The sequence below is a fragment of the Bos indicus genome, chromosome 1 (genome assembly GCF_029378745.1).
Source record: "Bos indicus isolate NIAB-ARS_2022 breed Sahiwal x Tharparkar chromosome 1, NIAB-ARS_B.indTharparkar_mat_pri_1.0, whole genome shotgun sequence".
NCBI lineage: Eukaryota > Metazoa > Chordata > Mammalia > Artiodactyla > Bovidae > Bos > Bos indicus.
This window is the reverse complement of record NC_091760.1, coordinates 121,396,970-121,412,186: the sequence shown is the minus strand read 5'-3', so window position 1 is coordinate 121,412,186 and position 15,217 is coordinate 121,396,970.

The following is a 15,217-nucleotide window of genomic DNA, read 5'->3' as shown; positions in this document are numbered from 1 at the left end:
ATGCTATATAAAAAGTAAGCAAAGTATAGATACATAATTGTTGAGATAAGTACTCTAGTAATTTTTACTTTTCTAAAACAAGTAAAATATCAAAAGGTAATAAGTTTTCATAAATGAATTAATAATCACATTGGTGTTAATATATTTAACATTTATTTTTCATGTCCTGTGTGCTGTGCTTCTGTGCTCAGTTGTATCCAACTCTTTGCAACCCCATGGACTGTAGCCTGCCAGGCTCCTCTGTCCATGATTTGCAAGAATGCTGCAGTGGTTTGCCATTTCCTATTCCAGGGGATCTTCCCAACCCAGGAATCAAACCCATCTCTCTTGTGTTCTGCATTGGCGGGTGGGTTCTTTACCACATTTTATGTCCAGACTTCTATTATGCACTGTGGCAATAATAAATAGAAGATTTATTCAGATATTTTCAATTATTCATTCAAGAGCTTCGTAGACTTCTAGTAACTGCCACATACATACATAAAACCTCTCACCTTCCTTGACATATACACATGCTGCCACATTTAATTTTGGTTGGATTTTTAACAATTCAACTCAAGTTAATTAGTAATGGATATTCAAAAAAGAAACCTATTTTTGTTGCCACAGTAATATCACAGGTTATGACAAAGTGAAAAATACACTGGACAATAAAAATAGGAAATATGAGATTTCATTTTGATTTTAAATCTTGTTACCTAAAGATTTTATGAGCCCAGGTCCTATTGTCAAGAAATGTACACTTAAATTGAGGAGGTGAGGTATGAAGATCCCCTGGAGAAGGGAATGGCAACCCACTCCACTATTCTTGCCCTGAGAAGTCCATGAACAGAGGAGCCTGGCGGGCTACAGTCCATGGGGTCACAAGGAGTTAGACACGACTAAATGACTAACACTTTTACTTTCATAATGTATGAATAGATAAAACAGCTACCCAAACCCATGAAGCCGCATGGAAATAGTCATTACATCCATATGCATCTTTGGTGCATAGAGATGCTATGATATTATGGTTAGTGAAGACTGGCTTGAGCTAGGTATTGAGGAAAGAACACAACTTAGTTTTGGTGGGAGAAAATGAGAAAAACTTTCAAACACGATGAGTATAATGAAAAGAGGTAGGAATGAGCAAGACTTACAAGGAGTAGTTCAGAAGAGAGTCAGAGTATCATAATTATTGTAAAATTTGAGGAAATTTGATACATGCAGAATTTTAGGTTTCTTAGGATAAAGGGCTGAGGAGCATATGCTTTAGGGCAGCAAATAACTGAATTAAAATGTGCATTTTTAAAATGTACTTGAAACAAATATTTAAATTAAAAATAAAAAGATTTTACCTGCTAAGATTATCTTTCTGTGTCAAAAATATGCACATTTCTTATTGGCAAAAAACAAATATCACATATTACATGCATTTTCCCAAGTGGTAGAATCAATAAGAAAGCAAATGAATTAAAGAATATAAATTAACTTAAAACTGTAAAACTGCTCTCTGCTTTGAAGCATACTGCAATGGAAGAAGTCAAAGTCATGAGGTCTGTGGTCACCATTTTTCTTAGGGTAATATATCACCATTCATCATTCTCTATCTTACTCCTCTGACATTTTTGTTCTTATAAAACACCAGGAGGCTAAATAAACCTATGTGACATTCTTAAGACTACTCCTAACAAGATGGCCTCACTTTCAAACTTCTATACTTTGATCAGATACATAAAGGTTAAAATCATTTTTCTGGATAATGCTTTCTTCAATAGTTATATAAACAAAGCAATAAAATTAGGAAGCATAGAAGAACATATTATTAAACTGCTATTATAATTTTAATATCCTTGAGCTTTGTACTGGAAAGCAAAACATAGTTTGATAGCAAGAAAACAAACATATTAAAACTTTAGACATAAAAATGTAGTAATTTTCATTCCTTGTGTGTTTGGTTCATATTTACCTTAAGGCTTAATCCCAATACTTAATTAAAATAAGAATTTCATTTAAACACATTTCTGTATTCTATGTTTTCTCTTATCTCTGAAAAACATATATTCTGTGATTTTTCTACTTGATAGATTTTAAAAATATATATCTTTTAGATATAGAAGTAAGGGTTTCCTGGTTCCCATCAAAGTATTTTTTGAGTACTTCCCTGGTGATCCAGTGGTTAATAATCCACCTTCCAATCCAGGGGACACGGGTTCAATCTTTGATCAGGGAACTAATATCTCACATGCTGCAGAGCAACTGAGTCCATGCACTGCAACTGACGAGCCCACACACACAACCAGTGACTCCATGCACCACCATGAAAGATCCTGCATGATACAATGAAGACCCCACATACTGCACAAGACCTAATGAGGCCAAATAAATAAACATATTTTTAAAAATAAGTTTTGCTGGATTTTTGAAATGTGACTTCATATATTATAAAACCCATTTTAATTTTTACTTCATTATCATATAATATTTTAAAAGATAATGGTAACATATGTTAGATGAAAAGGTTAGGTCACCAACCATTTCTATTTTCTCTTCACTTTGTCCACTTTAGCCTAAAAAAGTGTCAATTCTGACAGTTCTAAGAGTTTGAAGAAAGTTTTACTAATAATAAACTCAGCTTTTTTTTTTTTCTCTAATTTTATTTTATTTTTAAACTTTACATAATTGTATTAGTTTTGCCAAATATCAAAATGAATCCGCCACAGGTATACATGTGTTCCCCATCCCGAACCCTCCTCCCTCCTCCCTCCCCATAAACTCAGCTTTTAAATGGTCAATATAGGATATATCATTTTAAATATTGAAGCACGTTGATTTCTCCCTAGTGTCCGATCATCATACATATCTATAAGTTCATAATGTTAAAAAATGTACAAATGTAGGACTTCTCTGGTGGCTCAGTGGTAACGCATCTTCCCACCAGGACATGTAGGTTCGATCCCGGATCTGGGAAGATCCCACGTGCTGCAGAGCAACTAAGCCCATGAGCCTGTGCTCTAGAGCCCGAGAGCTACAACCACTAAGCCCACATGCCACCACTACTGAAGCCTGTGCACCCTAGAGCCTGTGCTCTGCAACAAGAGAAGCCACTGCAATGAGCATCCCACACACCCCAACTAGAGAGTAGCCTCCACTGGCCACAACTGCTGCTGCTAAGTCATTTCAGTCGTGTCCAACTCTGTGCAACCCCATAGACGGCAGCCCACCAGGCTCCCCCGTCCCTGGGATTCTCCAGGCAAGAACACTGGAGTGGGTTGCCATTTCCTTCTCCAATGCAGGAAAGTGAAAAGTGAAAGTGAAGTCACTCAGTCGTGTCCGACTTTTAGCAACCCCATGGACTGCAGCCCACCAGGCTCCTCCATCCATGGGATTTTCCAGGCAAGAGTACTGCTGGCCACAACTAAGGAAAGCCTATAGGCAACAAAAAAGACCCAGCGCAGCCAAAAATAAATAAATAAAATTATTTAAAAATATAAACAAATGTAAAAATCTTGATTTTTGTGAATCTCTTGTTAAAATATTTTTCCACTAGTACAAGTTATCATTGATCTGTTTTAAATAACATATAAAAGAATTACTTTTTTGACTGGTAACATTTTTATTGCTTCCTTTCTATGACAGTAAAACAATTCCAAAAATTAAAGATATTCAGAAATTTTATAAAATTCTCAAAGACTATAAGCCCCTGAACCTCTTCTCAAGAGCAAGCAATGTTCATCTTGCCTTTATAGGTACAGTTTAAATACTCTGATTAAAAACAATGCCACTTTTTTAAGGGAAAGCTTTATCAAACTCACTCTATATTCTTTATTCTTAATTACTCTAACTTCTAACAGAGATCACTGTTTCACTCTCTTATATTCTCTTTTCATGTCATGTTTAATCTCTTAAATTGGTTTCAAACTTCCACGTCAAATTTAGGAATTTTCAAAACATTAGTGTTCAAAAAGGATGAACCTAAACAGTGTAAGCTAATTTTAGGTCCTAATGAAATGTTACAAAGAGAGAAATGAAGAACTAACATCTGGAATTTTTTAAGTGCTAAGAGCGTGTCCTTCTTTCAGTACATCCTTGTATGCTTGTGTCACTAGCAATGGATAACTTCCATCTAGATTAGATTATCTTATATCATTATATTTTCAATATGCATGAATGAGTTGCCTTTCTATACTTGTTTGGACTATTTCTTATTTATAGTAAAAAGTAATCTTTATGATTTCAGGCTTTTATTCAAAGTTCAAATTTCATGATATTACACCAACTAGTTTGGAATGCTGTGCAATACTTATATTTACTTTAATATATATTCTCAGGAACTTGGGTTACAGGAATATAACCAATATTGACTATTCCAATGCTTAACATGCTTAATTAAATAAATCTCTATTTGTAGAATACAGGAAAATATGCGTGACTAGTACTGCAAATTTCAGTTTTAAGAGAAAATGGATGTATTTTCTACTAGCTCAAAGATACAAGGGAAAAATTTATCTTGTGTATTATCTAATAGGCCTTCCAGAACTAAAGACCACAGGAGGTAAGGCTAACAAAATTAATATGCAAAGAAGCTCAACACTAGGGACCTATAATTTTCTTGCAAATGGTTTCACTTTAAGGATGAAACAACACAAGACAATACCAATTTCTTTCTTTTTTTTGCAAATAGATGAAGCTTTGAAAAAAGAATGAACACATGGCAGCAGGTGGGAAGAATCGAGACAAGTGGATATTCAAAGCAGGGGAAATCCAAATTTGATTTGCCTAACATTTCACAAACTAATTTGAATTCATTGATACGTCTTTTAAAACCCAACTTGGGTATATATATTTAATTAACAAAGGATTGACTATCTGTCCGAATCGAAGTAAACACTTAGAAGATGTGGTGAGACGTTATGTATTTATGAACATGAAAGGGTTTTCAAAAATAAATTTGGTGGAACTTAGCTCACTAAAAATATTTGTGAACACTTCATCTGTAATTTCTTAACTTGCAGCCCTTTTACTTAACATATTAATGTGTTATTGATTATAAATAATCTAGGTGGATTAGTAGATAAACACTCTCCAAGTATATTTTAACTATTCACTCTTCCTAGATTCTTAAAAGGTCAAGCAGAAAAGGATACATTAGCATTTTAAACAATGCAATTTTCCTCAATCTTCAAATGCAATAAGTTAAAATTGAATGATTTGCTAGCTCATCTCTAAATGATATTTTCATATTTGTTCTTTTCAATTAACAATATATGTGTTAGCTATCACATAGTAAAGAATTCAGTGTTGTTAAATTTTAAAAAATATTTCTGCACTCCAGGAATGGTTTGACGCTGTACTATTTCCTATCAGTTTAAACCATGTTAGTGTCAGAAGAGCTTTGAAACTAACAAATCAGTTTGGTATAATTTGAAATTTTAAAATCTTGGCTTTCAAGAGAAAAGATCAGTATGACAGACTTAATATCTCATTTCAACTTTCATAATTTGATTTTATGATGTGTCCAAAAATGATCTGCTGTAATAATAAAACAGCTTATATCCTAACAACTCTAAAGATACGGAACAAAACCACATGCATTTTGGTTGTGAATCCTTGTATGAATAAACTGATACAGTTGAAATATAATGATTTTTTTGGATATAACAGAAAAAATAATTATTTTGCTATATTAGGCACACTTTTACCTCTTAATGATGAATTTATAACCAAAGATATTAATATACTAGATTAATGTATTATAATATCATGCTTTGCAACAGTGTACTAGAAAAGTCTAAATGATTCATACCCAAGGGAAGACTTGGTGCTATCAATTTAAAGTGTTTAATATACATTTATTTAAATGTGAAGTTGCACTTTGTCAGAGGAATGAGTATTTAAATTGACAGTCTAATAAAATTCCTAAGTAATGTAGTCTTTTCCCCCCATTTACTTATTAGTCATATTTAAAATCATTCATTTAGAGATACCAGAAAAGCATGTGAACTAATTGTTTAGGGATACAATAATTGTTTAGGGAATTAAACATTAATTCTATGGCTATCTTCTTTTTCATCATAAATATAAAGCTTTGATCTTCAATCTTACTTATTTAGAGCAAACAAATTTCTGGACTAAGGGCCCCTAATGAATGATTCCATAAATAAGAACAGTCAGAATATTTTAAATGACTAAAACATATTATTAACATCATGTGGAACTGTCCAAAGGTTAAGTCCAAATTTCAATTCTTAAACTAAAAAATCTATTGTGTTTTATTATAAAATTATAAAATAATCTGAGTTTTATAATATATATACTTGTTAATATGTAAAAAAATAAATCCTCTTATGGAAACATTTTGATATATGTAATTTCACAGATTATCATGCTTTTTTCTATTTTATAATTATGGGTCTTGATAAATTTAATTGTTGTAGACATCATAAAATTGAATTACTTTTCATGAAATCAGATTAGTTACATTAATTATTTGCTGGAGTTATGAATATGGAAACTCAATAAAGAAACAGTTTTCAGCTTTTCCACATAAACAGAATCCATTTTCCTTATGTTTCGGACAAAACAGAAATTGCCCTAATAAGAAGGTAGAAACTTTAAATAATTTACTAGTTTAACATATATCATTTATCTGCTTTATTTTGCCCTCACCAGGAGTTAGTTACCTATTAGTCATCCAAAGTTTACTCAAACGTCCACAAGCTTGAGTGGTAGATTTCCAGAGTATTTGTAATCTATCAGTATCTCTGAAATCTAGTGAAATTTCCCTTGTGGAACGGTTTCAACCAGTTACTGCACTGCTTCCCACTCTTCATCTCCGTAGGGACTTCCTGGCTAGAAACTGAGAACACACACACACACAAAGTTAAATTTTCAGGGCTTGCTAAGTGGCAACCCTATTGGGTAAATTTAGCTTTCAGAAGCCTGCTTTGGCATCATAGCATTTTTCAAATTTCTCCATTTACTTGCGTCTAAGCAGACATGCCCTTGCAAGTTAGTTCTTCCCAAGCCCACCATTCCCTGTGGCCATATATTGGCATGATTCACACACTGACAGGTGCACATAGATACTTGGATTTGTTATCCCTGCTTTGGCCTGACAAGAATCATGTTCTCACAAAAGAGATTTGATTCTTCTGACTTAGAAAAAGGTCCACTGTTTTCACTCTACCCTTTTTAGTCACTTCTTTCCGATCCTAAAATTACCCTCTGCTTCTTCCTAACCCTGACGGCTGACACAGTGTGAAGGGAATGTTACTTTCATTAATCTACAATGTAGTGACCACAACCTGTTCAAAAGTATCAGCCATAGTGAATAGAAGAAGAAATAAAAAATACACTTCCATGTGGAAATATCACTTACTGCTGCAAAAGTATACAAAAATTAAACATTACGAGAGGTGTTATATGTCAGTTGTATATCAAGTAGAACATTAAATGGTTTTTCTTTCAACATAAAATATTAATAGCCATTTTTCACTTGTACTGGAAGCAGTCAAATATTGTTGTCTTAATAGAGAAGCTTTTTCATTACGAAATACCATAACACTATGTACCATCAAAAATCTCAAGATGTACTTAAAAAATAAGTTCAAGAATGTCTCAAAGTGTCTCTTGTTTTCATATTTTAATGCACAAAATTAAAGATTATTAAAAATGACATCTTTGTATATGCTTGCTTTTGTTATAGTGATTTAAATATTACTAATCTTTTCAAGTCTTTGAAAGGAAAAATTTGTAACTGTCTATTATCTAGGGTAAACGTATATATTCAACTTATATATTCTTTAAAACTATGAAAGATATTTTAAATTTATCTGAGGCCCGGCAGGCTTTCAGACAACATAAACATATGTACATATCACAGCATACTTTTTTAGAGAAACTGAGAGTCTTAAAACATCAGAAGTATATTTTATTGAAAGTATGCTCTCAATAATTTCATCATTTTTCCCAGTTTCAGAGAAGAAATTGCCAGGATGAAATCACATTCATTTATAGCCGAGGAATGTAGTAGCATCCAAATGTCTTCCTGGAATCACTTGGTATAAATGTGTTAATTCATAACAATATTGGTTTAAATAAATGTTGCTGTTGGTATAGTGTAATTTTCTTTTGTGATAAATGCCCTTGATTTGCTATTTACTTTTCAAGTGATTTTATTTGCCAAATTATATACCAAACAGTCCCATGGGCTTACTGAATATATGAGGACTAACAATGAAAAATGTGCATAGTTTTAGCACCAACTTTGTAAATTGCCTTAATAATAGCTGGTATAATGTAATAGTATTTTCAACCAGTACTTTTAATTTCTAGCTCATAAAGCCTTTTCATTGAACCCCAAGGGTGTAGCTATAAAAGTAAGATTTAATTTTGTATATAATGTGGCCTAAATTAGCTTTAAAGCAATAGGAGAAACATGCAGTTACAAAAAATAGGCTGAAATTATTATAACTTGATATGAATTTCTGTAACAAAATTAATTATTATTTCAATTGTGACTTAATTTGTGGTGAAAATTTAAGCCTATTCAGAAGAAACATTTTAAGTCATTATTTTTAAAACTTTGACAAATGTATGGAAACCCTTCATGGACATATAATAAGAAGAACCCACTGGCTAGGAATGTTTTTACCATAACTTCAAAGGCCCAGGTGGTCATAAAGTTGAGATACTTATATGTTAGACTATTTCTTTGCTACACAATTTCTTGTTAATTATTTGCCCTTTGAGACAAAGCAAGGAAAATTCAATATTATACTTTGGTCCCTGATATTTGTATATAAGAAATAAAATAGGTACTTTTTTATGTCTGTATGGTGCTTTACAATTAATAATAAATTCATATTTGTGATTTCATTTTGTTCCTGTCTGGGTGTTTATGGCAAGCATTATTATCTCTGTCTCATGGGTGAATGAGCTTAGTACCTCATCTAACACTAATGCATTAAGATGACTAACATATATGCCATGTACAAAGTATAATTTTTGAGGTATATAATAAAGTGACAATATTTAGTTCTGGGACGAACACTTGCAGAGTGTACTTGTAGAACAGGACAATCAATTAAATCTACAGTACCAACTATAGAGTTGGACAATCAATTTTAATATACCAGTATCATTTCAAGTCTGTCTTAAATGACCTATAGTTTATTCATTTTATATTTCTAAAAGAAAAAAAATTGATAAGGCACAGCCATTCTTATTAAAGTGAATAATAGCCACACAAATTGTTACACAAATACTTCATATTTGTTGGCTGATATACTCAAGACTCATCTTTAGACGGAATTCTCTTCTCAGTAAATTTTTAACCTTAAAAGTAAGAATTTGAGCAAATTCTGGAAGATAGTGAAATTCAGGGAAGCCTGGCATGCTGCAGGCCACGGGCTCACAAAGAGCTGGACACAACTTAGCAACTGAATAACAATAGATATCTATTTCAAAATGGCATTGTGCTTTTATTCCTTTCCCTTTTAAACTTTGAAAATACTACTCTTTATTTTGTGTTTTGAAGTCTCTTCATATTTCATTAGAAAGAAGAGGCAGAAATAATATATAAGAAAATATTGCTAAATCTGAGAGCCAGGAGGATTCTTTACCAGCTGAGCTACCAGGGAATCTCCCATCTGAGTTTTAGAGTCGGTTAATTAACTAATTTGATGAACTCAAGCAAGTTGTTTCAGATTCCAGGCTCTCAATTTCTATATCACAAAATAATTGGAATATATAAATTCTGAGGGCCACACCCAGCTCCAAAATTTGTACAAATATATGAAAGAGACTTAAATTTTTTTCAGAATTGCTAATTTTCAATCTTTGTTAGCTTAATTCGTTCTTCTCCTAAAAGAAAAGGGTCATATAACTTAATCAAATTGCAAAATTCTGTACACACCAAAAAAATGGATAATGGGAGAACAGTAAAGTAGTATTTGGGAGGACGTGTTCAAATGTTAAACTTGAACCTGTAGGGGAGGAAATTTCTGCAGTAAAATGTTAATCTCACTTTCAGTAAACATGGAAAATATTGAAATTGCATTTATCTTAAAGTAGCAAAAGACATATGTTACTTACCTTGCTGTCACAAAAAAAAAATGAGATATACTTTGAAACACGATGTGAGAATAATCTAAAATTATTTTTTAAAAGATGGCCATTGTTGCTGTAGATACTAAACAAAGCAGAACTCAGGAGCCCTGGGTCTGTGCAGTGCAGCCCATCCGGCAGGAGAGAAGTTCTCCCTCCGTTTATCACATAGCCCCCTGGCAGCACTGGAAAGTTCTGGCTCTAAGCTTGTTGACTAAAAAACCTGACATGGCATTAATTTATTACCAATCTGGGGGCTTTTCTTTCCCTTACTCATTTTTTTTAGGGGGCAGGGGCTTGTCTATAACCGAACATTTAATTTGTTTTAGTCGCTGTGATTATGCTTTGGTCACATTTGGCAATGGGAGCGATCTGGAAAGCTTAGAGGGAATACATTATGGTGCCATAAATTTGAGATGGAAGTATGTTTTTGTATTTCTGCCAGGAGTATCAGACAGCAAGCAAGTTACTGTTCGAAAATCTGCTTTCTCTGTCTGCTCTGCTAATACAAGGGTGGGTGGTCCTGAGGTCATCTCATTCCATCCTCTAAAAGACAATCCCTATTCCTGTTGTGTCCCACATCTCTCACGATGGCCAAGTCTGCGGGGGCAGGTCGGGGGTGGGGTTCCTTTCTCTCCCTGACTGGATTTAATAAATAAACGTGCATGGTGTTTGTTTTAATTTTCTCTTGCACCAACAGAAATTCCTCATAGATCTAGCTTTTCTTATTTCTCAACTCCTCTGCAAAAGTTGCACATTCCACACCTGAGGGGGGATGACGACATTCTCCCAGCCCTAGACCGTGAAGAATGTGTTCCTGATCTGCATGTGCATCCTGGCTGCCTGCAAGATAAAGAGGGATTCAGGCATAAAGACTGGGAATTCCCATGAAGAGATGGAAACAAATAATGTGGTTCAAAGGAGAAATGGTTACGAGGAGAGAGGCATTCCTGATGTTGTGCAAAGGATTGTGAGCATTCTCTACACTGCAGAAGTTGCCTGAGAGCAGTTACATTTGCCAATTCAATGTCTCCATGAGTTATCTGACTCACAAGTGTTTATTGTGAAAAGATATGTTGCCTGGCAACAGCTTTAACATGGTGCAACTGATTTTTCTGCACTTCTAAAAAGATGTTTTATTCATTAGTTGCCCTCCTTTGCTTATGTGTGTGGGTACACCCTCCCTTTCTGTATCAAATGCTACTGTCTGGTTGAGAACATCTCCTTTTGCTTCTGGATTAAATGCGCCATTGTTCACCATTAATACACATACACATTCATACAACGAAGAGGAAATAGAGTGGCTGATTCCTGTCATGGGAAGAGCAAGCAGTCATCATTGGAAATTACTTTATGTTATATCAAAGATGTCCTTGGCATTTAAAATTGTTGTCTAAAATTTAGGCTATTTACAGGCTAAGAGAGAGAAAGAAAGACATTGATGGTATGAATAGTCAACTACTGGATTGTATTCTGAATTTTTATCCATAGCAATGAGCTTTGGTAATACATATACAGTGATATAAAAATATCAAACTTTTTCTACGTGTGTGTATATATATATATATATATATATTTATCTTAAAAGAGGTATTTTATATTTTTTATTTTTTCTGTTCATTTTTGTGTGTGTGTGTGTGGCTGGACCATGAGATTTGCAGAATCTCAGTCCCCTGACCAGGGACTGAGCCCAGGCCGTGGCCAGTGAAAGTTTAGAATTCTAACGACTAGACTACGCGGGAACTCCCCCACGGATGAGACATTTTAGACTTCAGGTTGTCACAAGCTTTATTTATCCAAAATTTTGCTGGGTAGAACACTGGTAGTATTAGAACCTATCACTCTGTATCTCCTCCCTGCTCCAACTGTCAAAAGCAAGCCAGTCATTACACCCACAGGTCTGAAAGTCTGAAAGAGGGGCTGAACCTTCAGACAATGATGTAGGCTTTTGAGATTTGGTCAAAGAAGTTCCATCCTGAGATTATTTCATCTGAGAATATTTTAAAGCGAACTAGAGCCCTAGAAGTATTATATAACTCTGCCAAAGTCACACAACTAGTAACTCAGGTCACGTGAAACTCAGCCTCATGGGGGTACTTCCAACATCATGAGGTCTTCCCTTTTATGATTTATAGCAAGATACAAATACCATTTCTGAAGAAACTCTATTACAGAAGAAGCAAATCTGACCATGACAATTATCTAACATTGCAGCTACTTATACAGATGCTAGGGTTTCTACGCTAGTAGTACTCATTATCAGGCTTCCCAGGAGGGTCAATGGTAAAGAATCCACCCACCAATGCAGGAGACACAAGAGATACAAGTTCTGTCCCTGGGTTGGGAAGATACCCTGGAGGAGGAAATGACAATCCACTCCAGTATTCTTGCCTGGGAAATCCCAAGGTCAGAGGAGCCTGGCAGGCTACAGTTCATGGGGTCACAAAGAGTCGGACATGACTGTGACGGAGCACACAGATGCAGTATTCATTATAAAAACATTAAAAGGAAAACATATATTTCATACTAATAACATGCCAAGATCACTTTATATATTCATTTAAGCCTCACAATACTAAAAGGGAAGCATTATTATCTTTGTTTTAGAGAATATGCCTTTAAAGTTCAAGTGATTGAACTTGAAATAATCAAATTCAGTTCAGTTCAGCCGCTCAAGAATGTCCGACTCTTTGCAACCCCTTGGACTGCAGCATGCCAGGCCTTCCTGTCCATCACCAACACCCAGGATTTACTCAAACTCAAGTCCACTGAGTCGGTGATGGCATCCAACCATCTCATCCTATCATCCCCTTCTCCTCCTGCCTTCAGTCTTTGCCAGCATCAGGGTCTTTTTCAGTAAGTTCTTCACATCAGGTGGCCAAAGTATTGGAGTTTTGGCTTCAACATCAGTCCTTCCAATGAATTTTCAGGACTGATTTCCTTTAGGATGGACTGGTTGGATCTGCTTGCAGTCTAAGGGACTCTCAAGAGTCTTCTCCAATACCACAGTTCAAAAGCATCAGTTCTTTGGCGCTTAGCTTTCTTTATAGTCCAACTCTCACATCCACACATAACTACTTGAAAAACCATAGCTTTGACTAGATGGATGTTTGTAGGTAAAGTAATGTCTCTGCTTTTTATTATGCTATCTAGGTTGGTCATAACTTTTCTTCCAAGGAGTAAGCGTATTTTAATTTCATGGCTGCAATCACCATCTGCAGTGATTTTAGAGCACCCAGAAATAAAGTCAGCCAGGGTTTCCACTGTTTCCCCATCTATTTGCCATGAAGTGATGGGACTGGATGCCATGATTTTAGTTTTCTGAATGCTGAGCTTTAAGCCAACTTTTTAACTCTCCACTTTCACTTTTATCAAGAGGCTCTTTAGTTTTTCTTCACTTTGTGCCATAAGGGTGGTGTCATCTGCATATCTGAGGTTATTGATAATTCTCCTGGCAATCTTGATTCCAGCTTGTGCTTCATTCAGTTCAGCATTTATCATGATGTACTCTGTATATAAATTAAATAAACAGGGTGACAATATACAGCCTTGACATACTCCTTTCTGAATTTGAAACCAGTCTGTTGTTCCATGTAGAGTTCTAACTGTTGCTTCTTGACCTGCATACAGATTTCTTAGGAGGCAGGTCAGGTGGTCTGGTTATCCCATCTTGAATTTTCCAGAATTGTTGCGATCCACCCAGTCAAAGGCTTTGGCAAAGTCAATAAAGCAGAAGCAGATGTTTTTCTGGAACTCTTTTTGCTTTTTCGATGATCCAGCAGATGTTGGCAATCTGATCTCTGGTTCCTCTGCCTTTTCTAAAACCAGCTTGAACATCTGGAAGTTCACAGTTCACATACTGTTGAACCCTAGCTTGGAGAATTTTGAGCATTATTTTGCTAGTGTGTGAGATGAGTGCAATTGTGTGGTAGTTTGAGCATTCTTTGGCATTGCCTTTTTTGGGATTGGAATGAAAGCTGACCTTTTCCAGTCCTGTGGCCACTGATGAGTTTCCCAAATTTGCTGGCATATTGAGTACAGCACTTTCACAGCATCATCTTTTAGGATTTGAAATAGCTCAATTGGAATTCCATCACCTCCACTAGCTTTGTGCAGTGATGCTTCCTAAAGCCCACTTGACTTCGCATTCCAGGATGTCTGGCTCTAGGTGAATGATCACACCATCATGGTTATCTGGGTCATGAATATCTTTTTTGTACAGTCCTTCTGTGTATTCTTGCCACCTCTTCTTAATATCTTCTGCTTCTGTTAGGTCCATACCATTTCTGTCCTTTATTGTGCCCATCTCTGCATGAAATGCTCCCTTGGTATCTCTAATTTTCTTGAAGAGATCTCTAGTCTTCCCCATTCTATTACTTTCCTCTATTTCTTTGCATTGATCACTGAGGAAGGCTTTCTTATCTCTCCTTGCTATTCTCTGGAACTCTGCATTCAAATGGGTATATCTTTCCTTTTCTCCTTTGCCTTTCGCTTCTCTTCTTTTCATAGGTGTTTGTAAGGCCTCCTCAGACAACCAGTTTGCCTTTTTGCATTTCTTTCTCTTGGGGATGGTCTTGATCACTGCCTCCTGTACAATGTCATGAGCCTCTGTCCATAGTTCTTCTGGCACTCTATCAGATCTAATCCCTTGAATCTATTTGTCACTTCCACTGTATAGTCATAAGGGATTTGACTTAGGCCATACCTGAATGGTCTAGTGGTTTTCCCTACTTTCTTCAATTTAAGTCTGAATTTAGCAATAACTAGTTCATGATCTGAGCCACAGTCAGCTCCCAGTCATGTTTTTGCTGACTCTATAGAGCTTCTCCATCTTTGGCTGCAAGGAATGTAATCAATCTTATTTCGGTATTGACCATCTGGTGATGTCCATGTGTAGAGTGTTCTCTTGTGTTGTTGGAAGAGGGTGTTTGCTATGACCAGTGCGTTCTCTTGGAAAAACTCTATTAGCCTTTGCCCTGCTTCATTCTGTACTCCAAGGCCAAATTTGCCCATTAGTCCAGGTATTTCTTGACTTCCTACTTTTGCATTCCAGTACCCTCTAATGAAAAGGACATCTTTTTGGGGTGTTAGTTATAGAAGGCCATGTAGGTCTTCACAGAACCATTCA